This window comes from Tupaia chinensis, unplaced genomic scaffold (genome assembly GCF_000334495.1).
Source record: "Tupaia chinensis unplaced genomic scaffold, TupChi_1.0 Scaffold000023_1, whole genome shotgun sequence".
In the NCBI taxonomy this organism is placed as follows: Eukaryota; Metazoa; Chordata; class Mammalia; order Scandentia; family Tupaiidae; genus Tupaia; species Tupaia belangeri.
In genome coordinates this window covers 863994-878487 of record NW_006159453.1, presented here as the reverse complement: position 1 = coordinate 878487, position 14494 = coordinate 863994, and the positions used below count along the sequence as shown (strand labels likewise).

Genomic DNA, 14494 nt, shown 5'->3' with positions numbered 1-14494 from the left:
CATAGCTCATGTGGTTAGTCATCATTTAAAGTGCTGTAGTAGATGGGGCTGGCAGGCGGCGTATTGGTTAAAGAGCTGGATTCCCACATGGTCGACTGTGGTTCAAGTCCTAGACCTAGCAGTTTACTTTCTCACCCCCCCCCCTCTTTGGTCAAATTAAATGATAATAATATAAATAAAATAAAATAATTCTTTTAAAAAATGGTGCAGTGGTTCAGAAGCAGTCCACCTGTCTACTGCCCATACTCAGCCAGTGCCACTGTGCCTCTGAACTTCTGCATTTAGCCTGGGCTCTCCTTTCAGTTCCTCCCTTGCATCAGGCCCCCTACTGCCATGTGGCTTTTGCATATGCTATTCTCACTTCCCAAAATGCTCCTTGACTCTCCCCAAATGAATTATGCTGCCAATCTCACTTCAGAGGTCTGCCCTGACTTACCAGAGAAGCTCTGCTCCCTCATTGCAGGACCCAATACCCACCTACCCATCTCCATTGGTAATGACGACGGGACAGACTCACCTTTCTAGGCAGAAGGTGGCTCAACCTGTGATCGCTCTTCTGTGATTGGTTAGTGTCTGTCTTAATCTGTGGAATGAAAACTCTGTGAGGGCACAAGCCACGTCCAGTTTTACGCACCATTATATTTGAAGAAACTCACTGGATGCCTAATACAGAGTAAGCTAGTAATACATATTTAAATAAATGAATGAATTAGCCAGATACAGAATTCAGTCTTAAAGACTATTTTCACTAACCTAAAACACAATCGCTTGGTCTAGACAATGTTGACTTCATAAGGGTCTCTGGCCCTCATGGTCACTGTAGAGCTGTGACAGCCAAGTTTGATGATAATGAAGACAGTGGCATTAATATGGTATAGTCAGGGGCCGGCAGGTGGCGTGGTAGTTAAGAACACTGGACTCCCATATGGCCCACTGGACTTCAAGTCCCAGACCTGATGGCTTGCTTTCTCACTTCTCTCTCTCTGTCCCTTTCTGTACAAATTAAAATAAATAAATAAACAAAGTTCAATAAAATAATTCTTTTAAAATATATGGTATAATCAGACCTCAGAGAAGACTTTGGAATTCTGGTTTGCATCATGTAAGGTTTAGTAAATTACGCCTTCCAAAAGTAAAGTGGATCCTTTAGTGCCCTTTATTCCAAAAAAGAAAAATAGGGAGGACAGCTGGTGGCTCAGCGGTAATGCCTCTGAAACTAAACCCATGAGGTCCCAGATTGCATCCCAAGGACTCCTCGTGTGCACTGAACATGGGCCAGTGACCCAGGCTGGCCGAGGCTGGGGGTCAGCTATGGCATCCAAACCCTATTGGGTGCTGTTTCTCTGTCATGGAATAAATAAACTTTTAAAAAAGATTCAAAAGAGTTTACAGAAATATTAAAATCTACTAATTTTAAAGTATATTAATATAAATGAAGAAATGAAGCAAAGGGAAAGTAACAAGGTAGGAAAAGATAACTAGGGTTAACTAGGGTTAAAATATACCCTAAAATATACCCTATTGGGGGCCAGCAGGTGGTGTGGTGGTTAAGGCGCTGGAATTCCCACATGGCCGACAGCAGTTCAAGTCCCGGACCTGGCAACTTTCTCTCTCACTCTTTCTCTCTCTCTTTCTCTGGCAAAACTCATGTGAAAAAAATAATAAATAAATAAAATAATTCTTTTTTTTTTTTTTTTTTTGGAAGTTTTTGCTATATTACACTTTCTTTTTTTTTTTTTTTTTGAAGAACGCGCTCACCAGAAAGAGACAGAGAGACAGAAAGCGAGAAATCACCCCCCAGGGGGGATGGCCATGCTGCAATCCCTTCTCCTTCATTCTCCCCTTGGTATCTTGGGCATGCATGCACATGTGCACAGTGTGAGTTTAAGCCACCAGGTCCGGGACTTGAATCACGGTTGACTACGTGGGAGCCCAGTGACATGGCCATTGTAGCAACTGCTGGTCCCAATAAAATAATTCTTTAAAAAAATATAGATCATATCATGGATCAGCAGGTGGCCTGGTGGTTAAGGCCCTGAATTTCCACATAGCAACCATGGTATGAGTCCCAGACCTGGCAGCCTAAAATTTACACCAAGTGTGTGTGTGCATATGCCCAACATCCAGAAAGGAGAATGAGAGAGAAGGAATTGCAGCATGGCCATCCCCTCAAAGGGAGATTTCTCACTTTCCCTCTTCATATCTCTGTTCATCTCTCTCCTGTGAGCGCATGCACCTGATGACATAAACTAAAAATATATACAAGTGTATATCATATATGTATAAATCATATCATATGACATCCAGGCACTAAAAATTAATTTGTAAATTCCTATATAAGCACAGAGAAGCATACAAATTTGGCTCAGAGTTTTCTAGTAGCCAGGAACAAACAATGCTATCACAAGATTCACAGTGTCCATGAGACAAAAAAAGACCAGATTCTCACAAAAAAGGCACGAGCTTTATCTATGTTGTTATGATGTGTAGACAATGTTCTTATAGCGAAGGAAAAATATCTTAGGTTCGTTGGCTGGGGCCACTGCAACAAAAGACAGATGAACCAGCGAAAAGCATACAAATTTGTTTAAAACAAGTTTTAGGGGACATGGGAGACTTCATAAGGAAATGAAGACCGGAGGAAGTGACTAAACCTGAGAGTTTTTCATTCTTAAGTTTGGTGACGAGTAAAGTTACAGGCTCAGCTGTGGTGGCAACTCTGCTAAGAGTGTGCTGTGCAGGCTGGGCATCCATGGGAGGCCTGGGTTTGATTCCTGGTTCAGCCTAAAGGCCAGAAGTGATGGCCCTGCCTGCAGTCCCAGTTGGCAGGACGAGTACAGAGAAATGTGACAGTGAGACTCTGTCCAAAAAGAGAGAGAGCAAGAAAGCTTGAGCTAAGTATAATAAACTGGGGAAACAGCAAGTCCTGTTTGTCCAGATTCCTTTGGACACAGGTGTCCGTGTGTCTACAGAGATAAAGATATTCTTTTTTCCTTAGAGTAGAGTAGATATTCTTTTTTCCTAAGGCTACTTCTCTTTCACCTCTCAATGAAAGTCATATGAATGATCTACTTCAAGGGATGTTCAGAAAATCCTTCTTGCACAATTCCTCAGATTCCTCCACTCTAAATACTCAATATGCTAAGGTAGCATATTTTGAGGGAGCATGTTTAGAACCCTGTCATTCTCAATATAATTCTACAGTTTCTACAATTAGAAATAGAATGTGGTGTTTCTTAAAACCCCTCTCAGTGGGCTGGCCCATAGTCTGGTAGTTAAGAGATGCCAGATCCTGCATGGATGACTGAGGTTTGAGTCCCAGCCTCAGAGCCTGAAAAATATACAGGGCTATAAATAAATAAATTTAAATTAAAAAAAAAAAGCAAAAAAAAAGCAGGGCATGTGTCCATGCATGCCCAAAATTCCCACAGGAAGGAGAAAGGGAGGAGAAAGGATTGTGGCATAATCGTGCCCCACTGGGGAGTGCTTTCTCCTTCTCTCTGCCCCCCACCCCCCATCCCCATCTTTGGTAAACACATGTGCCCTCTAGCAACTTGAAAGAAAAAAAAAAAAACATAAAATCAGCTCTAAGAGAGTAGATTTGAGGCAAAATGCCAAATGTCTGTCAGAAAAGGATCAGGATGGACAGTACTGACACAAAAGCTCTCCAAGGATCTGTCTCCAATCCAACAGAATTTAGAGATGGGTTCATTCCCATTAGGCAGTTCTCCCGAACATGGTCCTTACAACTAAATTTTTGCTTATAATTCAACACTAGATCGTTTGAGAGATTATATTTCCTAAGAAGAGTTTGGAGTGTGGAAGTACTGTAGAGTAATTAAGCATAATCAACCTAGAACTGGTGCCTTTTTCTTTTTTAATTGTATTTATTCATTCATTTACTTTTTATTTGACCAGAGAGAGACACAGAGAGAGCAAGAGAGGGAAAGTGAGAAAACAAGCCACCAGCTCCGGGACTTGAACCATGGTCAGCCATGTGGGAGTGTCCAGTGCCTTAACCACCAGGTCACCTGCTGGTCGCCACTGATGCCTTTTTCTGAAAGGATAGCCCCCTAGCCAGTACGCATACTTCAGTGGAAAGTCACCCAACTTTCCCATAGGAATGAAATTTCCCATGGAAAATGCAGGGCCAAGATTTTCCTCAGATTATATTTTTGGGTTAATTCCGGCATACACACAATGGGCATACAGCAAGAATTCTCAAAAGGAGAAAAAAAGAGTTTAATTACCAAAATAATAAACACTTCAAAATATTCAAACTCACAGAAAGCCTTCCTACTCTCATCCTCCCTATTCTTCCTGCCCCTGGGTAAGCACCAAGGAGAGTCCTGGTGTCTTTCCACGCCTTCATCTAGGTACATCTGGAGGGCCTCGTACTCCTAACATTGTTACGTAACACTTCTGTTCTTTTCCATGGAGAACAGATGAGATGAACAGGCTACAGCTATGTTTCTTATTCTTTTTTTAAAAAGAATTATTTTATTTATTATTATTATTATTTTCCAATTTGATCAGAGAGAGACAGAGAAAGAGAGAGGGGAAGTGAGAAAGCAAGCCATCAGGTCTGGGACTTGAACTGCAGTCAGCCATGTGGAAGTCCAGTGTCTTTAACCACCATGCCATCTGCCGTCCCCTATTGTTTCTTATTCTTAAGTAAGGTGTGCGAAGATCCTTCCAAGGATCTTATCTCCAATAAAGGAGAACTCCTTTTTTTTTTTCTTAAAGAAGTATCTTTCGTTGGGGCTGGCATTAAAGACGTTGTACTCCCACATAGCTGACCACAGTTCAAGTCCCAGACCTGGCAGCTTACTTTTCTCACTTTCTCTCTCTCTCTGTGTCTCACTGATCAAATTAAAACTAACAATAATGATAACTAAAATAAAGGAAATCATTATTTTTTAAAAAGAATTATTTTTGTTTAATTTTATTCATTGACATTATTTTAATTTTTATTTTTTTGAAGTTGACCAGAGAGAGACAGAGAGAAAGAAGGAAAGAGAGAAAGCAAGCTGCCCGGTAATGGACCTGAACCACAGTCAGCCATGTGGGAGTCCAGTCGCCTTAACCACCACGCCACCTGCCGGCCCTTTTTTTTTTTTTTTTTTTTTAATGAATTACACTAGTGTAACATGGATGAATTCTTTTTTTGTCATTTTTAAAAAGAATTATTTTATTTAACTTTATTTGTTTTTAATATGGTCAGAGAGGGACAGAGTGAGAGAGAGAGGGAGGTAAAGTGAGAAATTAAGCTGCCAGGTCTGAGACTTGAACTGTAATCGGCCATATGGAAGTCCAGCGCCCTTAACCACTATGCCACCTGCCGGCCCTTGTAATTTATTTTTTAGAGAGAGATTTTTGCTATAGGGCACATATGCTCGCCAGAGAGACAGAGAGAAACAGAGACAGAAAGTGAGAAATTGCCCCCCCAGGGGGATGATCACATGGCAATCCATTCTCCATTCTCCTTGGGATCTTGGGCCCACATTCACGCACATGTACCCGACATGAGTTTTAAGCCTCCTGGTCCGGGACTCAAACCACAGTCAACTGTGGGAATCCAGCAACATAACCATCTCTGCCATATGGTCACTCCATTTATGTGTCCAGTATCTCAGCTCTGAAACTGCTGATGATTAAGTCTAATATCGATTGGCAGAATTATTTTGTCTGCTTAGTTAGTGAATGTCTGGCATATTATTTCTGGCTGGTGTTAATGTGATACAAAAATCTCTGTACTTTGTGGCTACTCCCGCATGTACATTTATATTCCTCTAACCAGATTGCCCCATCTCTGGTCTTCACGGGCTTTTTTTTTTTTGGAGAGATTTTTCTCGCTATAGGGCGCATGCGCTCGCCAGACAGACAGAGAGAGACATAGAGACAGAAAGCAAGAAATCACCCCCCAGGGGGGATGGTCATGCTGCAATCCCTTCTCCTCCATTCTCCTCTTGGGATCTTGGGCATGCATGCACATGCGCCCGGCATGAGTTTTAAGCCACCGGGTCCAGGACGCGAACCGAAGTCAACTACGTGGGAGTCCAGCGACATAGCCATTACGCTAACTGCTGGTTCCCTTCAAGGGCTTTTTTTTTTTTTTTCCAGGTCTCCAACCAAACAACCAAGCCATTAGCCACAGCCTAAGAATCTAGATGTATTATAACCTCAGGTCACTTCTCTTTCAACCAAAGATGACCACGCATCTGTTTTCAATTCTGTCTTTTGGGAAAGTTTTCTCTCTTCACTGGCTTCCAGGATACTCCTTAATCTGGGTATAAGGAAGTCACCGTCTATTTTTCAGTCTTATGCACTTAATGAGTTAACCCATCTATAAACAAATCTTGGGTTTTTCCACTCCAATTCAAATAGTCATATGGGACCTTTCACAAGGCCGTGGGTACAAGCATGTGAGAGCGATTAGTGCAACTGTATGGGTGACCTCAGAGTCTGAGCTCTTTGCCCATCTAGCATCTTGTTCTATGTGGACTTGATCCAGGGTATACCATTTCCAACTTATGGTGAGCTCATCTGAATCTTTGACTGGTGGGATTGATAGAATGCAGTTTATAATGGGAAGTTCTGGACACGTGGGTCATTTGATGTTCCCTAGGTAAGCGTTCTGACTCTACTAGAGTAACTTGCTCTCTGTGACTTTCCAAAGGGTATGTCATTCTCTGCTGGGGGTGGCATGACTTTTCCTCAGAATCCCAGGGGCCAACTTTGGGATTTTCCTACTGGGGTTATTCATGAACCCTGACTGCATCATTTGCCACCTCTGACACCTCCAAAACTATAGGACCTGCTGGATCATCGGACCCAAGTTGAAGGGCTGCTTGCATCACATCCTAAACCTGCGGTAGTGCCTTTTCTTGCCCTAAACCCTCCTCAAAGCTGGCAGCTTTCCAGGTTACCCAGTACATGAGAGGAGCTATATTTCTAAGTGTGAAAATATTTTGCTTCAGAATTCAAAGAGACCTTCAGACTCCATGCTTCTTTCTTTATGATGAGGACGAAAGCTGCCACAACGAGTCCTTCAGTTTGGAGAGGTTATTCTGGCAAGCCTCTGAGCACCAGACTCCTGAAAACCACAGTGCAGCGGCTGGCCCCTGGATCTTCATGGAGTCGGTTTCACAGTTCTGGAATACATGTATTTTATCTGTGTCCCTTTTGATGGTGTCCAGCCCACTCTATGTAACTATAGGACACCCAATATGAAGTGAGTTACTCATCATAACTGGAAGTTGTCTGAGCCACCAAACCGTAAGTTTGGTGAGCTCATAGCCTCCCATCATCAAGGCGAAGTGGCAGACATACAAAGCAGGTTGAACCAGCTTCTGAAGACCCAAGCAAACTGCACTAGCAGGTGGCTCTCATTCACAGCGGGCCTACTCCTTTCACACTCAATCCACATCTATATCCTGCAATCTGTTGACAAAGGAAGAAGAAATTCAAGCCCGGATTACAGATGGCTCTCCACGATATGATGTTAGCAGTCAAAATGGAACTGCAACAGCAGTCCGACATAGGTGTCGCCTGAAAGACAACGAAGAAATGGAAACTCTCACTAAAGCATAAATTTGATCAGTACCTCTCATAGTCCATTTGCCAAGAGAGATGAACTGAGATGTATACTTGATCTGTACAAATTCAAGGGGAGGGACTTAGGATATGTATAGTCACATGACCAGAAACTTGGAAAGAAGGGATTGGTTGCTGGTGATTTGGAGAAAATTAATGTGAATGAACATTCCCTGAATGCGAGAATATTTGTGTCTCAGGGGAATGACCATGCAGTTAAGAGGTTCCGAATAATCACTGAATGAGATTACCCATGTCTGGCTCTCAAATTCTTTCTCCGCACACTTTAGTACTTGCACAATAATTCATGAACTTGATACGGACTTCCCTGAACAAAGCTAACCTGGCTACCGTCTCTGCTGGATGGCAGTCTGACCTTGAGCCAAGTCGTTACTATACTCAGTGGGAAAAGACTGCCACCTGGTGGTAGTTGCGTATATTGCCCCCCTTCTACTAATGCCATGCTTATTATTGATAAATAGCAATTTGGTAATTTGTCCTCTTTGGGATGGAAATTTATTCTAGATAGTTTGCCTTTCTTACACACCATACTATCCATGTGCTTAATATTTCATTCACCAGCATGTTATACCTTACAACATCATTTCTGATCAATGAGCTTATTTTACTGTAAGAGAAGTAGGGCTGTGTTGATGGGAGTCACTAGTCCTGACAAATATTTCATCTCCCTGAAATTCTAAGCGGAGTAACATCATTCAGAGTAATAGCTTTATGATTGCATGGCTGGCTGCCAAGATGGCGCCAAAGGACAAGAAGCCTAGTAGGTCAACCTAGAAGTTTAATTTGGACCTCACTCATCCAGTAGAAGACAGAAGTTTTGATTCTGAAAATTTTGAACAGTTTCTGTGGGAAAAGGTTAAGTCATTGGGAAAACTGGCAACCTTGGAAATGTAGTTCACATTGAGCGCCTCAAGAATAAAATCATAGTTGCTTCTGAGAAACAGTTCTCTAAAAGATATTTGAAATACCTCACCAAGAAGTACCTTAAGAAGAACAACATTCGTGATTGGCTTCGTGTAGTTGCATCTGACAAGGAGACTTATGAACTTTGTTACTTCCAGATTAGTCAAGATGAAGGGTCAGAGTCTGAGGACTAGTTGAAGTCTCGCCTTGCCAGGTTTTGCTTACTAAGTAAAACAAATGCAGGATACATGAGAAAGAATCATCTGGAAATAGACTTTTAGTTTATTAATGAATAAGAATCACTGCTTGTAAGCTTTAGTCCCATTTATTTAAGAGTGTACTATTTACATGATTGTTTTCCTTTGATAATTTCCTAGGTGGTATATACATAAACTTAGTAGAATTTTTGCTTTTACAAGTATCTTCATGGTGGCTAGAGTCCTCATATAGCGGACCAGCCATAATCACATGAGAACTAGGTACTGCAGGGCATGGCAGGACTATGACCTGGGAAGGGAGGCAGGGTCTGGGTAAAGCATGTGTTTCAGGCACAAGAAGCAGAACTTCTGAAGTTGTCAGGCCAGGGGAGTCCGGTTGGTGCAGAGTACAACCTGCAGTGGTCATGAGCCTGCAAAGGCAGACACAGCTGATCCAGGGCTACGTCATTTAGAGACCAGTGGCAAGAAACATGGATTTTAAGCAGAGAGTCATGATCTGAAGGGTGCACATGGGTAAAAGAACAATTATCCACTGCCTTGAGAATGGTTTTCAGTGTGAAATAAAATATTTGCAATATCCTGGGGTGTGGGGGGTACCAAAAAAACAAACAAACAAACAAACAAAATAAAAACAAAGTAATGTATTAAGGGCTGTTTTCAAGGCCTGGTGGTTAAGGGAGCTGGCTCCCACATAGCGAACCATATAGTTTGAATCCCAGCCACAGCAGCTTGAAAGACACACCAGGCATGTGAGTGTGCCTGCCAGAAATCCTGACAGGGTGGAGAAATGAAGGGATTGCGGTGGGACCATGCCCCCTGAGGGACATGCAAATCTCTCTCTCCCTCTGTCTCGTATCTCTCCCTCTCTGGTGAGCTCATGTGCCATCTAGCAAATTTTTTTCTTTCTTTCTTTCCCTTTTTTCTTTCTTCCTTTCCTTCTTCTTTCTTTTTCTCTTTCTTTTAAATTAAAGTAATGAGACAGGAGGGAGTGTATCAGGATGAAACATTCGATAGACACAACAATGGAAAGTTATTTGTTGGGAATGATATATATGGTAGAATGTTTGACTTGATTGATATGCAATACATGTATGCTTTGAAAAAACATACTGTACTCTGTTAAGATGTACGAGGAATTTTTTAAAAAAGATTAAATCAAAGTAATCTATTAACATCCAGGGCCCCATAGGGAAGAAGGGCCCAGCTCCTGAGAAAGGGGATAGCAAGAAAGATGGGAAAGCAGAACTTTGATCTCTAACAGGGCTCAGAGCAGAGCCCTCGCCTGCAGTGCCAGGATAAGGACAGAAATGCCATGAGACTGAGCAAGAAGGAATCAGAAAGGGATCTGGCTTCTCTTTACGAGGACCTTGAGGGAGTTCTCATTCAGAGTGGCACTGTGGCACTGCTCTCAGCTGGGGAGCCCCTAAGTTGGTTTTGTCATTTCCCTGTTCCCTCAATATGCCTTTATTTATTTATTTATTTATTTATTTATTTAGTAGTTGACTGTGAGGTACTTGCGTAAGAGAGAGAGAGAAAGTAGGGAGAAAGGGAAAGTGGGAAATCACCCCTCTCCAAGAAGGGATAGCCACACCATAACCCCTTTTCCTCCATTCTCCGCTCAGAATTTTGGGTATGCGCATACATGTGCCTGGTGTGATTTTCCAGTTTCCAGGTCTGGAACTCAAACTGTACAGTGAGCCATGTGGAATCCAATCACTTAGCTTATGCACCACCTGCTGGCCTGTCAACATACCTTTCTTCTTCTTCTTTTTAATAGTTTTTTAAAGATAATTACTTATTTCATTTTATTTATTATTTTTTTTAATTTGCTACAGGGCACATGCTCTCACCAGAGAGAGAGAGAGAGACGGAGAAAGTGAGAAAATAAGCTGCCAGGTCCAGGACTCATGTCAGTCACGTGGGAGTCCAGTGCCATAACCACCACCACGCCACCTGCTGGCTCCACAACATGCCTTTCTAATGCAGGCCTTTGTGCCTGTTCCTACTCTGTCTCTGGTAGGCCCTTCTCCATTTACCTCACCATTCCTCATGTCACCGCATCTCCAGGAAGTCTTGTTACTGGCCACATTAGCCTGGAGTGATCTCTTCCTGAACGATGGCACTTTCTGTCTGTATCATTTATTTGGTATTTATCATTCTCATCAATGATAAGGGGATATATCTTGTCTTCCCAAGTGGATTCACAGGAGCAATCTCACAGAACTCATGGCATGAGTACGGTACCTGGCAGATAGCTACAGATGCATATTGGATGATTGATTGACTGATAAAATCAAGCATGCTAAGGAGGAAGTGCCATAGGCTTTGTGGAGGGAAGAGACAGCACATACACAGTGAGCACTCAGCACTAATCTGAATGAATATGTAGAACATGAAATGGCGGCATGGGTTGACATGATGAGGGAAGTTACATGAAGGAGACAGGAGCTTCATTTTGCTTGAGGAGATGCATTAGAACAGGAATGAACAAGGGCTTCAGTAGTATAGTATCTCCCTTCTCTGCTGTCCACCACTGTGTTCCTCTCTCTCCTAGAATCTACATCCCCACTCGTCGCCTCATCATTAATATTGCTTAGTGACAAAGAAAACTTACTCAACTAACAAGCCACAGAAAAGACAGGAAAGTAAACTTCATTTGTTACTGACTGATTGCATCCTCTCTCCTGCCTTAGGCTGACAGTACCATGACAAAGCAAAATCCTTCTGTAAGTGGCACCGACACCCACGGCTTGGTTTTCAGCCAGTCCTCGTGGTACAGGTTCAAACCAAGCAAGCTGGTGTCCTCTGCCATCATCTGGAATATGACAGTATGGAATCCTTCCTTAGCCGTGTGGTTAGGCTAGTTGCTTAGGTTCAGTTTGGGAGAGGCCAGCAGGTAGCATAGTGGTTAAGGACACTGGACTCCCACATGGCTGACTGTGGTTTGAGTCCTGGACTTGGTGGCTTGCTTTCTCGCTTTCTGTCTCTCTCACTCTGTTCTTCTCTGGTCAAATGAAAATAAATAAATAAAGTTAAATAAAACAATTCTTTTTAAAAATAGTATTTCTTAGCTATGTTTCTTGTCGTTTATTATCCATGATTTTTCTGCCATCACTCACTCTTACTGCTTTAAAAAAAATGATGATTTCTGTAGAGGCATAAATAAAGGAGTGAATAAAGTTAAATAAAATAATTCTTGATAAAAAGAATTATTCTAGCTTTTATGAAAGAGATCTCTTAATTTAAAAATTTTACCAGGAATTTCAATTCTGTTTACTACTTATAAGCATGGGAGCTGATTAATATTCAGGGTTTTTCTTTTTCTATCCAAGTCCCTTTCTAAAAATTAGGCCATGACAGTTTGCCAAGCAAAGAGAAAAGGGCTACTGCAAAAAAAATCACTACTGAGATTTGACTAAAATGTTCCAATAATGTAGAACAATGCCATGGACACTGCAGATACCACTGCTTTCCCTATGGGTTTTGTCTGTTTGTTACTGGTTTTTTGTTTTTGTTTTAATTTGCTAGAGGGTACATGTGCTCTCCGGAGAGAGAAAGAGAGAAAGGGAAAGAAAACGAGAAAGCATCCCCGTCTGGGAGATGGTCATGCTGCAATCCCTTCTTCTCCATTTCTCCTGTTGGAATTTTAGACACCCAGGCATATGCCGGCCACGTTTTCAAGCCACTGGATCCAGAACTCAAATCTCTCAGTCAGTCATGTGGGATCCCGCTGCCTCAACCCTGACACTGGCCCCTTACGATTGTTATTTTTCTTTTCTTCTTCTTTTTTATTTTTTTTTTTCCTATATAGCACATGTGCTCACCGGAGAGAGAGAGAAAATGAGAAATCACTCCCCCAGGGAGAATGACCACACAGCACTCCCTTCTCCTCTACTGTCTTCTCAGGATTTGGGGGCATGCATGCATAACCACCCAGCGCGATGCTTAAGCCGCGGGGTCCAGGACTCAGATCATGAGGCTGACCATGTGGGATCACTGCCTTAATGTCCATGCCACCTGCTGGTCTGATGATGATGATGACGACGACGACGATTTATTTATTTATTTTTTAAACTTGCTATAGGGCATGTGTACTCACCAGAGAGAGAGGAGGAGGGGGGAAATGAAAAAGTGAGCCGTCAGGTCTGGGACTCAACCCAGGATAGGCCATGTGGGAGTCCAGCTCTGTAACCACAATGCCACCTGCTGGCCCTTGTCTGATGATTCTTTTATTTTTTTTGAGAGATTATTGCTATAGGGCACGTGTGCTCACCAGAGACACAAAGAGAGACAGAGAGACAGAAAGTGAGAAGTCATCCCCCAAGGTGGACAGCCATGCTGCAATCCTTTCTCCTCCATTCTCCTCTCAAGATCTTGGCCATGCATACACAAGCACCTGTCGTGAATTTTAAGTCACCAGGTCTGGGACTCGAACTGTAGTTGACTATGTGGGAATCCAGCGACGTAACCATTATGCCATCTGCTGGTCCCCAGTCTGATGATTCTTAATTTTGGGATTGAGACATCAGGACACTCATCTGTTGCCAGGAACTTTGGCTATAAATTGTTCATAAGCCCAGAGAAGGCCATTTCTCTTCTTGCTGAGATAGGAAACAGAACTTTATAAACCCACAAAACCACAGCTTCTTTTCTCACTTTTCCCCTACCAGATAGATTGGAAAGAAAAGAGAATGAAAAGTATCCCTGGGACCAGTCAGTGGCATCATGGTTAAGGCGACTGGATCCCACAAGGTCAACTTTTCCAGGACTTTTCGAGTCCCAGATTTGGCGACTTGAAAAATAACACTAAAGGCACATATGTGAATGCCCAAAATCCCGAGAGGAGAGTGGAGGAGAAGGGATTGCAAGGTGGCCATCCCTCTGAGGGTACTTTCTTGTTTATTTTCCTTCTCTCCCTCTTTCTGTCTCTCTGGCAAGAGAGACAGAGTTTTGCTCACTTCATAGCAAAACTAAGAAAAAAGAAAGAAAAGTGTCCCCTCTCTTCCAACTATTATGCTACTTGTTTTACACATGAAGTCTCAAATAATCATGTTGGTCTCATTGTCCATATTTGACAAATGAGAAAATTGAGTCTCATTGGGAACCAGCAGTTAGCGTAATGGCTATGTCGTTGGACTCCCACGTAGCTGATCGCGGTTCCACGTCCCGGACCCGGTGGCTTAAAACTCACGCCAGGCGCATGTGCGTGCATGCCCAAGATCCTGAGAGGAGAATGGAGGAGAAGGGATTGCGGCGTGACCATCCCCCCTGGGGGTGATTTCTTGCTTTCTGTCTCTCTGTCTCTCTCTGTCTGTCTGGCGAGCGCACGCGCCATATAGCAAAAATCTCTCAAAAAAAAAAAAAAATTGAGTCTCATTACACTAGAATTTTCAAAATAATTATTTTATATTTAACTTTATTGATTACTTGCTTGCTTGATTGATTGGTTTGCCCAGAGAGGGACAGAGCGAGCGCGAGCGAGAGAGAGACAAAGCGAAAGAGAGAAAGCAAGCTGCCAGGTCTGGGACTTGAACCATGGAAGGCTCACTATAGTTAGGTAATTTAACCAAAACTATATTCACAGTCTCTGGGGAGCAATGTGCCCTATAGCAAAACTGGAGAAAAAAACACAATGAATGAGAACTAGTTTCTGAAAATTGTTTTTGTTTTTGTTTTGCCATGGGACATATGTGCTTGCTGGTGAGAGACAGAGAAAGGGAAAGTGAGAAATCACTCTCTGGGTGGATGGCTAAGCC

The 14494-nt window shown here is 42.5% G+C and overlaps 1 pseudogene; it reads left to right on the top strand.

Annotated features, from left to right (window-relative positions):
- Positions 1–8352: 8352 nt before the first annotated feature.
- LOC102486642 (60S ribosomal protein L22-like 1 pseudogene) lies at positions 8353–8714 on the top strand (annotated as a pseudogene).
- Positions 8715–14494: the final 5780 nt, after the last annotated feature.